The sequence below is a fragment of the Lissotriton vulgaris genome, chromosome 3_1 (genome assembly GCF_964263255.1).
Source record: "Lissotriton vulgaris chromosome 3_1, aLisVul1.2, whole genome shotgun sequence".
Classification (NCBI taxonomy): domain Eukaryota; kingdom Metazoa; phylum Chordata; class Amphibia; order Caudata; family Salamandridae; genus Lissotriton; species Lissotriton vulgaris.
In genome coordinates, this window is record NC_141689.1 from 286,749,631 (window position 1) to 286,765,149 (window position 15,519).

At 48.0% G+C, this 15,519-nt stretch overlaps 1 protein-coding gene across 1 annotated transcript in view; it reads right to left on the minus strand.

Moving 5' to 3' along the window:
* The window catches only part of ATP8B1 (ATPase phospholipid transporting 8B1), a 496,708-nt gene that overhangs the window by 42,292 nt on the left and 438,897 nt on the right, over nt 1–15,519 (minus strand). The gene's annotated exons all lie outside the window — the stretch shown is intronic.

Genomic DNA, 15,519 nt, shown 5'->3' on the forward strand with positions numbered 1-15,519 from the left:
GCTGGACAGCGTAAAATCAATTTATAATTTACTTAATGACAGGATTCAAAATTAAACTCCAATATGAATACAAAAAATATATAGCAATTTAACTGTTATATTTATAAAATGCATGTTCACGCCCAAGGAGTTCTCTCGGTACTATTGGCGGATAACAGCTAACTACATGTTGTCCAACTAAAAGACTTGTGTGTATATGTCGCTTTCTGAATACGTTTATCACTTGAAATATATGAATCAGACCAACTAAAAGTATGTGCTCCTGGAGATGTGGGTCTGGTCTCACTAATTATGTCATCATTCTGTTTGTGTAAGTCTGATTTGGTTAAACTGAGGCAGAGTGTTAAAAAAAAATCACCTTTGCAAGTGATAGGCTTATGCCTGTGATGATCCTCAAATGCCAAGTAGCCTACCCTCAGTAATGTTCGTTCTGGTGGATAATCAATGTAACCACAGACTCCTTAATTTTAAAATATCCCCGGGCGTCAGATTGAATCTAAAAGTGTTCTCAGTATAGCCCCTGTGCATCAGTAGGCTGCATCCTGTGATTAATCATCGACTAAGCTTCACCCCAGAAGTGACGACTGAAGTCACATTACCAGCGCAGTTGTTTTTCTGGACATCTACCATACCCTCTTATGCAGAGCCCCAAACCAATCATTCGTGCCAGTGAGCAGTTCTCCATTTTAGGAACTTTTGAGATGGAGGTGTTTCCACAGGATAGGAAGGTGTGTATCCACCAGAAGAAGTGTTACAGAACGTAAGTAGCTTGATATGGATACTTCTACCGCAGACACTTCACCTTGAAAATAGATGCCAAAGGAGTACCTCACCCAACAGTGGGTCTGTAGAATGACAGACCAAAATGTCCTGCAAATGCAAAAAGGCAGAAAGGGCTGATAAAAAGCCTCCAACAGTGCCCACTGCAATTCCTTGCTGCACCAAAGACAGAACAAACAGGTACATATCACTAGTGCTACACCAAACCACAAACTTGGCCAAGCGTCCAGTGTAAACCAGTTTTGTAGAATGCCTAGCCGCCATGATAACTTCAACTACTTTGTGAGTCCAGTTGCAGGACCTTGCCCTGCTGCTGAAATAGATGATCCTCCAGAAGAGACGGCTTGAGCAGAGGACAAATGCTCACGCCCACAAGTTCCAAGTACTACACTCTCCTGGGCTAAGCTGGAGCCACCAGTATAGCTTGGGCCCATTCATTCTTGATCATCTTCTTCCTACTAGTGGAAGACAGCCTGCACCACTTCCAGGTGTAGATACTATTTGTGATCTGCCATACGTCACCAGCTAAGTTTGTCTGCACGGGTTGTAGGAAGTGGACTCCTAATAATATGGACCAAAAAGACGTACACTGTGTAACAAGTCAAGGCAAACCCCAAAGGAATTAAAGAGGCACAAATGACACCCCAAATGCTCTTTTGTGTTAGGAGTACGCGAGCAGTTAAGCATATCAGAGGGTGGTGCTAATCATTTACTGCACACACAAAGGCAGGAAGTGAGATCACACTCAAAGAAATCAGACATCAATTTATAAAAATAACACGAACTTTTATATGAATTTAGATACCAAGATCATAGGAAACAGGCAACTACTTTTAGAGTTACGAATTTTAACCGTTTAAAAAAAAGGACAGTGCAATTTTTGAAGTGGTAATAGTATCTATCCTATGCAGGAAAGACACTGCATACATGTACTTCACTGCAACTTATGTGACCAATCTCCTGGACTAAAGGCACGTATGGGGAAAGGTCCAAGGAAACATCAACAAGTCACCTTAGGTGGCACTGGGGCAGCCATGTGCAGAGTGCTTTTCAGCGTCAGGTGACCCAATGTTTTCCTGTGTGGAAAAAACATGTACTACTTACCGGCACTGCACAGCGACATAAGGGACCAATCTCCTGGACTTAAGGTGAGTATGGGGCAAGGTCCAAGGCCACATCAACAGGTCTCCTCGGGAGGCTCTGGGGCGTCAAATGCAGAGGTGTGTTAAGGTGTTGGGTGCCTCATTCACTTTAATGGGAACAGTCCAGTCACAAAGAGGTTGCAAGCTGGGACTGGAAGACCAGTCAGTCTGAAACAACAAGGGGGCTCAGGTCTCATGATGCTCGGGGATGTGGGGACACCTTTGGTCCACTTCTCCTCAGGCCAGAGTGACTGGGTGCAGAGGTGTTCTGAGGCGTAAAGTTTGTCACCCGAGACACTCGTAGTAGAGTGGGGTCAGCACTAAGAGGTGGCATTGGTGAGTCCAGTGTGGGCAGACCCAACGAGGGCACTGTCTCTGGAAGGTCAGAAGAACAAGCTGGCACCAACCCGGGCAAGGGGGTACGTGTGCAGTGGTGTTTTCCGGTGTCCGGTTTGCAGAGGTCCGGATTCCTCGCCGTTCTTTTGGAGAAGCAGTTCTGCTACTCTACAGGAGTTCCTGGGTCTTTGTTGAAGGCAGGCAGTCCGCCAAGTCTTATATAGGCACAGTATCTGTAGGACTAGACTATTTTAGCGCAATCTTGAGAAAACAGCAGATAGGCGGGCAGGGCTGGTGCCAAGTCAGTTGCTTCTCCACAGTCCTTGCTTCGAGGCTCTTCAGTGTTCTTAGGTTGCAGGAATCTGATTCCCTGGTCCCAGGGGCTTCCCTAAATACTAGATTAAGGGGAGGTAGGGGAGTGTAGGGTAGTAGTCAATGGGCTACTTACCCCTGGGGTCACTACACCTCCTATATGAACACTTCCTGTGAGAAATGGGCATCACCCTATCCCAGAGTTATTAATTCTACCATCACCAAGAAGGCAGACTTTTACATTTCATGCCCATATTAGGTAGCCCACCTTAGGAGTGGAACTAGCCTGAGGATGGACACGGCTCTCGGACTACTAATTTTCCTGTCTGTCCTGGTGCCAAATGGGCCCTGGTCAGGGCAGTTTGCATCCCTCACCTCTGAGGGAAGCCAGATTCGCATACCAATGGCAGTGGGTTTTTGAAGCTCCCTGCCTCAGAATGCTAATTTACCAGTCTTCCTGGAGGAGGTGTAAATACATACCTCCCTCCAGAGCCGCCATTATTCGGGACCTCCTGAGAGCGTGAACTGTCACCTGTGGGGGTCAGAAATTCATACGTGGTGGCAGGGAACTGGACCAGTCAGCCAGCACACTAGAGAGCTCGTAGGTTTTAGGGGGTACTTTAAAGGTACCACCACGTACCTGTACTAATAAATACATCACTGCAATCAGTGTCGGTTTATTAATACTAGGTGTTTGATACCATGTGTTTCAGTGGAGCCAGTATGTAGCTGGGGAACTTGTTTTGATCAGTTTCCAGTGCATACCTTAAGATGGCTTTCCTGCTCACTTGCAATATACAGCAACAGAACTAGACATCACAGTGGCATGTCTGCTCATACATATACCCTCACATAAAATATAATTCACCCTTCCTTAGGGCTGAAAGTCCTGCTGTAGGGGTGACTTACATATATTAGATGCAGTGACTTTGGCATGACACACAGAAGTTTTCACTCATGGTTTGTACATTGTCACAAAGCCTGCAATGACAGTCTGTGTCGAATTTGCATGTGGGTTCCTTAGGGTGGCATGAGATATGCTGCAGCCCTTTGGGATCCTCATTGGCAATCATGCTGTAAGAAAGTGGCTCTGTATATACTGGACCAAAGTAAGGTACAGTGTGCACAGAGTCCATAGTCCCCAGAGGTTTGGCTGAGGCTAAAGTTAGATATCACCTTACTCTCTAAAGTGGTAGCTTGGTCGAGCAGTAAGGCAGTATCAGAGGACAGTGTAAAGCATTTGTTGTACACACTCGGTAAGCAAATGGTCTCACACACTCAAGAACTGAACTCTAGGCCATTTGTTTTGTATCAAAAGATATAGTTGTTTTATTTTAGAATCAACAAGGTATCAAAATATACTTTCTCAGGATGAGTTTCTTTAGTTAAATACTTTTCAAATAGGCAATATACGTTTGGATTACAATAGTTACAGTTGTTCCAATAGGCAACACAATTTTAAACACAATGCAACATTGAGTTAAATGGGAATTTCTAGCTAAATGCAATTAGTTACTTTGTAGATTGCTTGTCTAACCTCAGGACTGGATCCTAGATTCAGTCCTAGGACACATCCTGTAAACAGTTAAGTAAAAACGTTTTGGTTACAGTAGGGATTTTTAAGGAATATTATTGTATTTTAAAAGTTGACAGAAACTTTTCCATGTGAAATTACCAATGTTATCCTTTTGAAGGAAATTAAATTTGCAGGTAAAGTAGGTTTGCGTTACTTTTGTAATCCAGTGCTGGGCTCCTAGGTTCAGCACAGGGACATCTATTAAAAGCAGGCAAGTAATTACGTTTTTATCGTTGGCACAATTTTTAAAGAATATTTGTAAGTTTAAAAAAATCGACACTTCGAAACTTTTTCAGCAAAAAGCAGGCAATGATATCCTATGAAAGGAAATTCAAGTTACTGGCAAGTACGGTTAAAATAACTTTTCAGGGTCTGTGCTGGGCTAACAGATGCAGCACTGGGTTCTCTCCTTTTAACAGGCGAGTAAATCTGAATTCATTGTTCGGCTGATTTTAGATGAATATTTTAAAGTTTCAAAACTCCACACTTAGAAGAATCTTCAAGTGAAACCAGTCCATGTTACCCTATGGAAGAAAAGTGAGTTATCGGCTTTTGGGTAAGTACTCCACTGGCAGAGTTAAGGTTCTGGGCATAGACTCAGGGGTCTCCCAGGGTCAGGTAGGTACAGTTGGTACACCCTCAGCGGCACAGGGGCAGCCGGGTGCAGAGGTAGTTAGGCCCAATGTTATCCAATGAGAGGCAGGGGTCCTTCAGTTGGTGGCTGCTGGCAAGCAGGCCATGCGACTGTCGGAGCTGGGCTCCTGGTCCCTTGCTCAGGGCAAATGGGGGAGTAGGTTAGGACAAAGGTTGTACTGCCAGGGGCACTCAGGCGGCTGGGTGCAGGGTGCTTTTGAGACGTCAGGTACTCAATGTTATTCAGTGGAGATCTTGGGAGATGACCAATGGCTGCATGCTCGGGGACGGAGATTCTTCAGGAGCAACCAACGCTTCAAGAGGTAAGTTAGGATCTTGAGGGATAGGTAGGCACCCAGGAGTTGGGCACAGGGGGCCGTGGGGCCCAGGCTGCAGGGGTGTCTTTTGACGTCAGGAAATCTTACCCTCTGCTTGTCATGGGGTCCCTTGCTGTGAGGCTGCAGGCTTCATCTGGGTCATCGAGGAGGGTCCTTGGACACTGGATTCCAGGTCACAATTACCGGGGGGACGTCCTCAGGGTCTTTGTCCACCCAGGCACAGGCCGGGCTTGGCGGGTGCCGAGTGTGCTGGATTCGCGGTTCCTGGCTGGCAACAAGGATATTGCTGTTTGAGCAGAACCACTGCACATGGGAGTCCCAGTCTTTAAGAGGTTCATGGCAGGCAGGTCCTCATGGGTTTTCGAGGTTGCTGTCTGCAGGAGACGCCGGGATTTAGCCGGAGCAGGTTCAAGGATCAACAGGTCTGTAGGGCTGGGGCCAAGTCAGTTGGTGTTGTCCTTTTGTTAGCAGCTGCACGGCAGGTCTTCTTTCTTGTTTTCAAATCAGGATCAGAGGAAGGAAGGTTCAGGGTGCCCCTGAATACTAAATTTAGGTGCGTTACAGGTAGAGGAAGGGCAGGGACCAATAGGTCCCTCCTGTCCTGGGGTGAGTACACCCCCTATCCTGCTCTTCTCCTGTGGGAGGGGGGTAGGAGCCCATCTCTGATTGGACAGGGCTCCCCATCCTCAAGATGGCCGGAGCCCGGAGTTGTGCTTTACCTCGCCTCTTCCACATGAGGGGTGGAGTTGGCACAGGCTGGCACACCCCCTTTCCTCACGCAGGGTTTCCCGCCAGTCTTCCCGCCAGAGAGGGGGTCAGAACCGGTGGGGGCCAGTTGCTGAGTAAAGCAAGTGGCCTGGAGAAGCTCACAAAGGTGTCATGCCTTCGAAGCTTCCCCCTGCCCATCCTGGGGGGGGGAGACATAGCACCTCACCCAGGATTTGCATTGTTGCAGGCCCAGGAGAGTAGGGGGCTCTCCACCCAGGGGTCCAGCAACATGTCTGCTGTGTGACAGCCTCCCAGACAAGACGTGGATTGTAGGTTAGGTTTCAGGGGGCATCTCTAAGATGCCCTCTGTAGTGCATTTTACATTACATCCTACACTGGCATCAGTGTGGGTTTAATGTGCTGAGAAGTTTTATATCAAACTTGTCAGTCTTCAGTGTAGCCATTACGGTGCTGTGGAGTTTGTAATGACCACCTCCCCAGCACCATATACTCTTAATGGCATCACTGCACTTACAGTGCCCAGGAATGGCCCCGTGTACTGTAGGGGCACCGTGCTCATGCACCTGTGCCCACACCACTGGCATAGGGCACCCAGCTAGAGGGGTGACTGATGTATGCCAGGGCAATGGGATTGTGGGCATGGCACACAGGGATGTGTGCCATGTAGACTCTGTTTTAGTTCTGCACCAGGACACTCAGCCTGCAAACGTAGTGTGTGTGTGTGTCAGGGTGCAGGGCCCCTAAGGGTGGCACAACAAGTGCTGCAGCCCTTAGGAGTCTTCTCTGGTCACAATGCCCTGGGTACCTATGGTACCATTTACCAGGGGCTGAGATGTGGCCAGAGATGCCAATTGGGTTTAGGCTTTAGTGCAGTTTTTAGGGAAGGAACACAGGTCCTGGGTACCCGATTGGCAGGGATCCAGGGCACACAAAGGAAAAGTGCATCAGGTATCAGGCAAAAAGTGTGGGGGGTTACTGCATTAGAAAACCCACTACCCTACACATGCCCAAGCTACCTGGGGTACCATTTACTAGGGACTTAAAAGTTTGCTAAAACCCTTAGCCAGTTGTAGCACAATTAGAAAACACCTTATTTTGGGGCAAGTAGCACTGGCCCCGAAAGCTGGTGAGCAGGCCTCAGTGCACTGCCAGAGTCGAAAATCAGCATCTAGTAGCTAAAAAGGGGGAAAAAGTGGGGGATAACGGCAACAAAAGCCATGTTTCCAACACTGGTGTTTAAAGATCCTTTCAGGTGATGCATGATCAAGAAGATGCCTTGACAATGTTATGTTATGTTAAGTGAGCTTGTATAGCGCATGGTTTCCCCAGCAATGGGGAGTCCCAGCGCTTGCGGACAGCCAGACAGAGAGGAGGATAGAACTCGGAAAGTGGCTAAGAATTGGACCCCAAGGTGGAGGCAAACAGCCAGGTCTTGATACATTTCCGGAAGTGCCGGTGGTTTTGAGTGGCACATGCCTCGATAGGGATAGAATTCCAGAGGGTCGGGGTGAGGGACCTGAAGGAGCGGCCACCCGCTCTGCTCTTACGGACTCCGATGGTCCGGGCAAGATGGAGATCAGCAGAGCGTAGGGTTCGGGTAGGAACATAGGGTGCGCAGAGATCCTGTAGTATAGGAGGGCCCTGGCCGTGTAGAATTTTGTGGGTGAGGCAGAGTGTCTTAAATTCGATTCTCTGTTTCACCGGTAACCAATGAAGCCGGTGGAGAGTATGGGAAACATGGCAATGTTTGGGGAGGGCAAAGAGGGTTCGGGCAGCGGCGTTCTGAGCTCTTTGAAGTCTATTTACTACTGACTTGTTGGCCCCCAACAGGAGACCATTGCGGTAGTCAAGGTGGGACAAAACCAAGGACTGGACTATGACTTGGCGGGTGGGTGGCTCAAAAAAGCCCAGAATAGGTTTAATACAGCGTAGGCGCCCTAAACAGGTGCCGGCGACTTTCTCAAAGGACAGGGACTTATCTATTAGGACGCCCAGGTTCTTAACAGCCTCCTTAGGGATGGGGGGGCCCATCGACGAGGGCCACCACTGATGGTCCCACTTCTGGGAGTCACCGCCCAGCCAAAGAAGCTCCGTTTTAGAGGAGTTGAGCTGGAGATAGTTCTCCGCCATCCAGTTGGAGATGGCCAGGATATCTTCCTGAAATTTAGCCTGGTCCGGCGAGGTATACTTGGGAAAAGTGAAAATAAGTTGTGTGTTGTCCGCATAAGATATCATTTTAATCTTTCGTTCCCTGGCCAGAAGGGCCAGTGGGCGGACGTACACGTTGAACAAAGTAGGGCTAAGGGCAGATCCCTGGGGGACGCCACATACCAAGGGGATTCTGCTGGATGAGTGCGGTGGAGTGTGGATCTGGAAGGAACGGTCAGAGAGGAAAGACGAGAACCAAGCCAGGGCCCAGTCTTTGACCCCGATCTCCCCGAGACGCTTGAGCAGCATCTCTTGAGAGACCGTGTCAATCGCCGCACTCAAATACAGCAGGATCAGGGCAGAGGCGTTTCCTAGATCTTGTGCGGCTCTAAGATGTTCCGAGATGGCCAGAAGGGCTGACTCCGTGCTGTGATTAGCCCGAAAGCCATTTTGGGAGTCATCCAGGATGCTATTGGAAACCAGGTGGTCAGTCAGGATGGCGTTCACATGAGCTTCCATGATCTTGGCCAGGAAGGGTAGGAGGGAGATTGGTCTACAGTTTTCAGGGCGCGAAGAGTCAAGGTAAGGCTTCTTCAGCAGGGGAACAACTTTAGCATGCTTCCAGGACCTAGGAATGATAGAGGACTGGAGAGATCTATTAATCAGAACCAGTCCTTCTTTCAGAATGGAGTCCTGAAGAAGCCGGGAGATGTTGGGTTTAACAGGGTCATCAGGAGAGCTAGTTTTAACCTTAGTGGTCAAGGAATCAAGATTATTGTATGAGTAGGAGGGAGAGTATGTAGAGGGACAAAGGAAGCGGGAGGGGGGGTTACTGAATCGGAGGTGAGGGGAGACTTTCTAGATTCCAGCGAGATATAGATCGCCTGGATTTTATTAGTAAAGAAAGTAGCTAAGTCTTCACACTGTGAATTAGAGGCAATTAAATTACTGGTTCCCTCAGGGGATTTGGTCAGATCTTTCATCAGAGAAAAGATGGTTTTGGAGGGGTTGTGACTGGAATTAATCAAATCTGAGTAGTACGCTGCCTTAGTTTCACAAATATGTTTATGATAGGCTTTGGTGGCAGACCTCTAGCTATTCTTTGCTGAAATGTCATAGGAGCGCCTCCAGGCGCGTTCTAGAACCTTACAGCGTTTTCTTTCCAAGGCTAGCATCTCAGTGTACCAGGGGTGAGACTGCACCCGCTTCGGTCGGGACAATTTTTTGGGGATCTGGTGGTCTAAGGATACAGCTTGGTCCAGAGGCGCAGGGCAATATGGCACAGGCTCCAATCTCAACCCAATTGTATCAGGATCACATTGCAGTGGTGTTGTCCATAAGGACATCACCCAGCCTTCCCCTAAAGGATGGAAGCAAGGATTTCAGTGCCAAATTAATGGTCCACTGCCACAACAAATCAATGTACAGTTGGGTCTCGACCGGAGGCAAGAGTTCTCTGATCTCCACCTCTCCCAGATGAACTCCCCAAGCAAGCAGTGATGCATCTGTCACCACCATCAGCTCTAAGTGGGATAGAGAAAAAGGATCTGCTACTGCACCAATCCCAATCAAACAGCTATCACTGTAGATTTTTTGCTGTCTCCTGTGAAACCTGGATGGAGTCAGACAGGTACCTTTGATCCTGGGCCCACTGAGACTGCAGCTCCCACTGCAGAGCCCGCATATGCCACTCGGCATGGTCATGAGCAGGATACAGGAATCCAGTAAGTCAAAGAAGCCTCTGATCAATCCTCATGAGACCGAGGACAGAGGCTGAAACATTGGGATCTTAGCTTAAATGTTCTGAACATGTCCCAGAGTAACCCTGGGCGGGCAACTTCGCTACACCCACGAAGTGGGCGTAGTGTTGCCTACTTCGCCCTTTGCAAAGTAGGCGAAGCAGGCAACACTACGCCCACTCCTTGGGCGTAGCGAAGTTGCCCGCCACCCGCCTCCATGCATTGGTTAGCAGACGGCGGCGTGAACGAGCAGAGGGAGCCCCGGGACGCCGCGCAAGTGTCTTAATTATTTTTATGTGCCCATTTCTTAACAATTAGTTATGTTCGGGAGGGGGGCATGCGGTGCGTAGTCTGGCTACGCGAAGTGCGCAGTTGGGCGTAGTTTCTCGCCCACTTTGCGTAGCTTTGCGTAGCCCCACTACGCTCACTACGCCCAGGGTTATCCCAGAGGGAAGGCTCGAAAATGTACTGTATCCATTTTGGCTCTGATGAAAGGGAGCTTCTGTGGAGGAGTCAGCTGTGACTTCAGCTTGTTGTTCGTGAACTCAAATAATATGAGGAGGTTCACCGTCATCTGGAGGTGGTCTATGACTCACTGTGGCGAGCTCCTTTAAAAGCCAGTCTTCGAGTTATGGGAAAACTGGTGACATCCGAAGGTGTGCTGTGACCATCACCATCTCTTTCACCCAATGAACAAATAGAAGCACTGCAAACTAAAAATGCTTCATGCTGATCTTGAGCCACAGGTAACCTCTCTGGGCCTGCAAGACGGGGATATGAAAATAGGCACCCTGCAGGTGCAACACCACACTCCAGTCACCTGAATCCAGGGCGGACAGAAATTAAGCCAGCATGAGCATCTTGAATTTGCCCTTCCACAGAATGGAATCGTGGGGTCAAAGAACTAATTTAGTGGAGGAAGACATCTGCCCTTTTTGGCACTGGAAAGTAGCACCCAGTTCCGAACTCCAAGGACAGAACCCGCTCTATGGCTCCTTTCTCCAAAAGAGCCTGATTTTCCTGATGCAAAATGGGCAACTGGGCCCCTAAAAGCTGCTCTGATGAAGGTGTAATGGGGGTATGCAGAAAAGAATGGCAGGGCGAAGCCCTGTTTTATCTCCAGGACCAGCCTGTCCGATATTATGGTTTGTCACTGGTGGAGACAATGAGTGATCCTGCCTCCCACATGATGGTCATGTACAGCCAAGGACAAACTAATGTGACTGAGGCTGCTGCCAGAAGGACTGGGACGAGATTGCTCATTGCCCATGCAGGTCAGTATACTGTCTGCCACTCAACTCCGAAAGGACTGGGCTGTCTTGCGGTGGTGGTGGGCCCGGATGTTTATTCTAGACGAAACCCCTAACGATGCCTTGAAAGGAGCTAAATTGCTGATGTTAGGCCTTGCCAGCGTGGAAGGACTGCATGCAGTAACTTTACTCTCTGTAAGGCACTCCAGGGTGCAATCTTTATTGCCAAAGAGGTGAGAACTGTCAAAAAACGTATCAATGAATGATGCCTGAATGTCACCCAAGAAGCCCACTGATCTCTTCCCTGCGTGCCTCCAGAGCACCACACTTATGCTGACTGTTCTGTCCAAGCAGTCTGTCATGCCCTAGCCATTTGAATGGTCTGTGCCAAATTGAGCCGATAATTTCTCCAGAACTGGTGGTAGAATCTTAGCCACTGAATTCCATAATGGATGGGAGTACCTCCCCAGCAAACAGCTTGATCTGACTGACCTGAGAACGAGGCTAGCAGATGAATACACTCTTCCCAAATGACTCTGTTTTTATCAACTCTGCCTCAGGGGGTAGTGGCAAAAGAAGTAGGTTTATTCCTGCTAGCGGAGGCCTGTACAATTCGGCTGTCAGTGCGCTGCGTTAGAAGGCGAGTCACACTTTTGTAGGTTTGGTAACATTTTAACAGATGACCAAGAATATGAGGAGAGTGTTGAAGGAGTCTTTCCATTTCTTAGTTTCTGCATCTTTGTGAGTGAGTGTGTGCGAGAGTGTGTGCGCGAGAGTGTGTGCGCGAGAGTGTGTGCGCGAGAGTGTGTGTGCGCGAGAGTGTGTGTGCGCGAGAGTGTGTGCGCGAGAGTGTGTGCGCGAGAGTGTGTGCGCGAGAGTGTGTGCGCGAGAGTGTGTGCGCGAGAGTGTGTGCGCGAGAGTGTGTGCGCGAGAGTGTGTGCGCGAGAGTGTGTGCGCGCGAGAGTGTGTGCGCGAGAGTGTGTGCGCGAGAGTGTGTGCGCGAGAGTGTGTGCGCGCGAGTGTGTGCGCGCGAGAGTGTGCGCGCGAGAGTGTGTGCGCGAGAGTGTGTGCGCGAGAGTGTGTGCGCGAGAGTGTGTGCGCGAGAGTGTGTGCGCGAGAGTGTGTGCGCGAGAGTGTGTGCGCGAGAGTGTGTGCGCGAGAGTGTGTGCGCGAGAGTGTGTGCGCGAGAGTGTGTGCGCGAGAGTGTGTGCGCGAGAGTGTGTGCGAGAGAGTGTGTGCGAGAGAGTGTGTGCGAGAGAGTGTGTGCGAGAGTGTGTGCAAGAGAGTGTGTGCAAGAGAGTGTGTGCAAGAGAGTGTGTGCAAGAGAGTGTGTGCAAGAGAGTGTGTGCAAGAGTGTGTGTGAGAGAGAGTGTGTGTGTGTGTGAGAGAGAGTGAGAGAGTGTGTGAGAGAGTGAGTGTGAGCGAGTGTATAGGAGGCAGAGCTGATGAGGTCAGAGATTCAGTTACATCCTTTCTAGTACCTGTAGATTTGTAGATGAGGTCTAAGTGGGTGCTTAAGAGGACTCAAATAATTAGAGTTCTGCTAGGTCTCCTAGGGTGAATTATCATTTTTATTTTTAAGGTTTTATATAGCGCGAATAAGACCCTTTCAAGTATCAGAGCGCTTTACAAGTCATATGCAGAAAGCAAGATATAGTATACAAAGATATAGGTGAAATAGGTATAAAAAGCTCATAATCGTAAAACTAAGCTAGTGCAAAAACAAAGGACGATTATGGAGCACAAGAACAGAACTAGTAATAAAATACAGTAAACAGTCAGAGTTCAAGTGAATTTAGCCATCAGGATCGCTTTCACTTCTTTTTTGAAGGAGGCAGTGGAAGGGTTCATTCTTGTTTCAATAGGCAAATCGTTCCAGATCCTAGGAGCCATACCAGAGAAGGATCGGTTATAGGTTTTTTTCTTGGCAAATCGTTGTGGTTTTAAAAGAAGAGTCTTGGCACTCCTGGAGGCTCTGATGCCCACAGAGAGCACCAGTTTCTGAGCTAGATAGTGCGGGGAGTTGTGGTGTAGGGCCTTGTGTGTCATACAAGCGATTTTCAGATGAATTCTAGCTTCAAACGGTAGCCACTTGAGAGCTCTTAGTTCTGGAGATATGTGAGAGTTTCTCTTTGAACCCGTGATGAGTCTCCGAGTTGATAGTGGCTCTTAGCAGTCCTGTTGAAGACCTTGGGAGGCCGCATAAGGTTACCGCCCCATATTCCACTTGAGGGATTACTAGGGCTTGAACCGCTGGTTTGAAATCGTAGGCAGGCAGAAAGGGTTTCAGTTTTTGCAGTGTCTTCAAGTGGAAGTTAGCTCCTTTTGTGGAGGCGCTGATATGCTTCTGCATCTTTAGGTTACTGTTAAGCGTTACACCTAGCAATTTTGCTGAGTCGACGATGAGAGGTTGTCCTTTGAGAGCTATTAAGCTAGTCCAGGATAGTGGAAGTTTTGTTACGGGGAGCGATTAAGAGGAATTCCGTTTTAAGGGAGTTTAGTTTCAAATGGTTTTCAGCCAGCCAGGTTTGGGTTTTTTGAAGTGTGGTGTTGAGCGATTTGATGTCATTGAGTGGATCTCGATGTAGATTTGGGTGTCGTCTGCATATATGTGGAAGTGAATCTTGGCGAGGCTGAGAAGATCGGTAAGAGGTTCCATAAATAGGTTGAAACGGGTGGGTGAGAGGGAGGAGCCTTGCGGAACTCCTAATGTGACTGGCATGGGGTTGGACAGGGATCGGTTGACCTTGAATCTTTGGGATCTATTTTGGAGGAAAGAGGCGAACCAGTTAAATACAGTTCCAGACATTTCCATTCTGTATTTCAGGAGTTCTAGCAGGTTGCTATGTTTGATGGTGTCAAATGCTGATGAAAGGTCGAGTAGGATTAGTAAACAGGCTTCGTTTTGGCCCAGGATTTTTAGAGCATCGTCTATTACCTTTGTCATGGCTGATTCTGTATTATGAACTGCTCGGAAGCCGGATTGAAATTGGTTAAGCAGGTTGAATTGATCAATGTGACGGTTCAGCTGTATGTTAACACATTTTTCCAAGAGTTTGGCTAGCATAGGTACGTTAGAAATCGGACGATAGTTATTTAGGTCCGAGTGGTCAGCTGTTTTCTTTAGGATAGGCGAAAACCTGACCTGTTTTCAGGATGTCTGGAATGGATCCTTGAAGGAGGGACTTATTTATGATCTTGGTCCAAAGGGGTAGTAACAGAGGAATGAAGTCTTTTAAGTAATTAGCCGGGAGCGGGTCTGTGAAATGATTAGAGGGGTTCAGAGAGGTTAGCGTCTATAATAGGGCATCTTCACTGTGGGTGTTGAAGTGGGACCAAGTTGCGTTGTTTTTGAGTTTGAATTTTGGGAGGTCATTAGCTTGGGCACCAGCCGGGGGCAGTGATGAATTATTTTTCATGTCTGCGAGGGATAGGAGGTCCTTGAGTAGATCTGATTTTATAGATTCTGTTTTAGAAGCGAAGAAGGAGGCAAATTCATCACAATTGGGTAGAGTAAGTGGGATAGCATTAGGGAGACTGGGTACTCTCTTGGTTTGGAATAGGTTTTTGGGGCGGTTCTTGGCTAGGTCTAGTGAGTCCTGAAGAAGTCTGTTTTAGATTTTCTGATCTTCCTAAAATAAGCATTTCTGGAGATTCTTTGAAGCTTGAGGTAGTCAGCTGAGGGGGCTGCTCTCCAACGTCGTTCAATTAGAGAACGTCTGTCTTCATTTAGCCTCACATCATACCAAAGTTTAGATTCTTTTGTGGAAGTTCTTTTCAGTTGAAGCGGGCTATTTTGTCTAGTAGGTTGTTCATGGAGTGAAAGTAGTGATTGGTCAGCCCCTGGACATCGGCTAGGTCTTCCGGGGGATATAGAGGGTTTGAAGTAGCTGATGCTATGAGGCCAGAGCCAACGTTTTTCAGGTTTCTCTTCCAGATCTTAGTTCTCAAGGGTTGTGTTGGGAGTCGTTTAACAGTTTCCAAGACTTGGAATGTAATGACATGATGGTTAGACCAGTCGCAGGGGAGGATCAAATCGAGCTGTGTGGAGTCCACTTCAGAGATTACTAGATCAAGAATTGTGCCTTTGTCATGTGTAGGGCTGTTACATATATGGTTAAGATTAAGGTCAGCGAGGAAAGCTTTGAGGCTGTTTACCTCATAGTCATTCTGATCTAACCCAGTGGAGGTTGAAGTACCCCAGGAATATTTGCTTATTTTGTTGGCTGTCATTTGACGCTAGAATATCCATGAAGTGTTCTATGAATGTGAGGTTATCTCCAGGGGGGTGGTAGAAAGTGTGTAAAGAGCATATTTGTTTGTTATTATTGGCGATGTTTAAGCAGAGGTATTCACATGAGGATAAAGCGGGGCATTGTAGTTGGTCACTGTTAGGCTGATCTGGTGTATGCAGGCTATCCCACCGTCTGCCCTGTCCTTTCTGTTTAGTCTGGTGATGTCATAGTTAGGTGGTAGCAAAATGTCCATGATGGGAGTAGATGCTTCATTTAACCAAGTTTCCGTCAGGATTAGAAT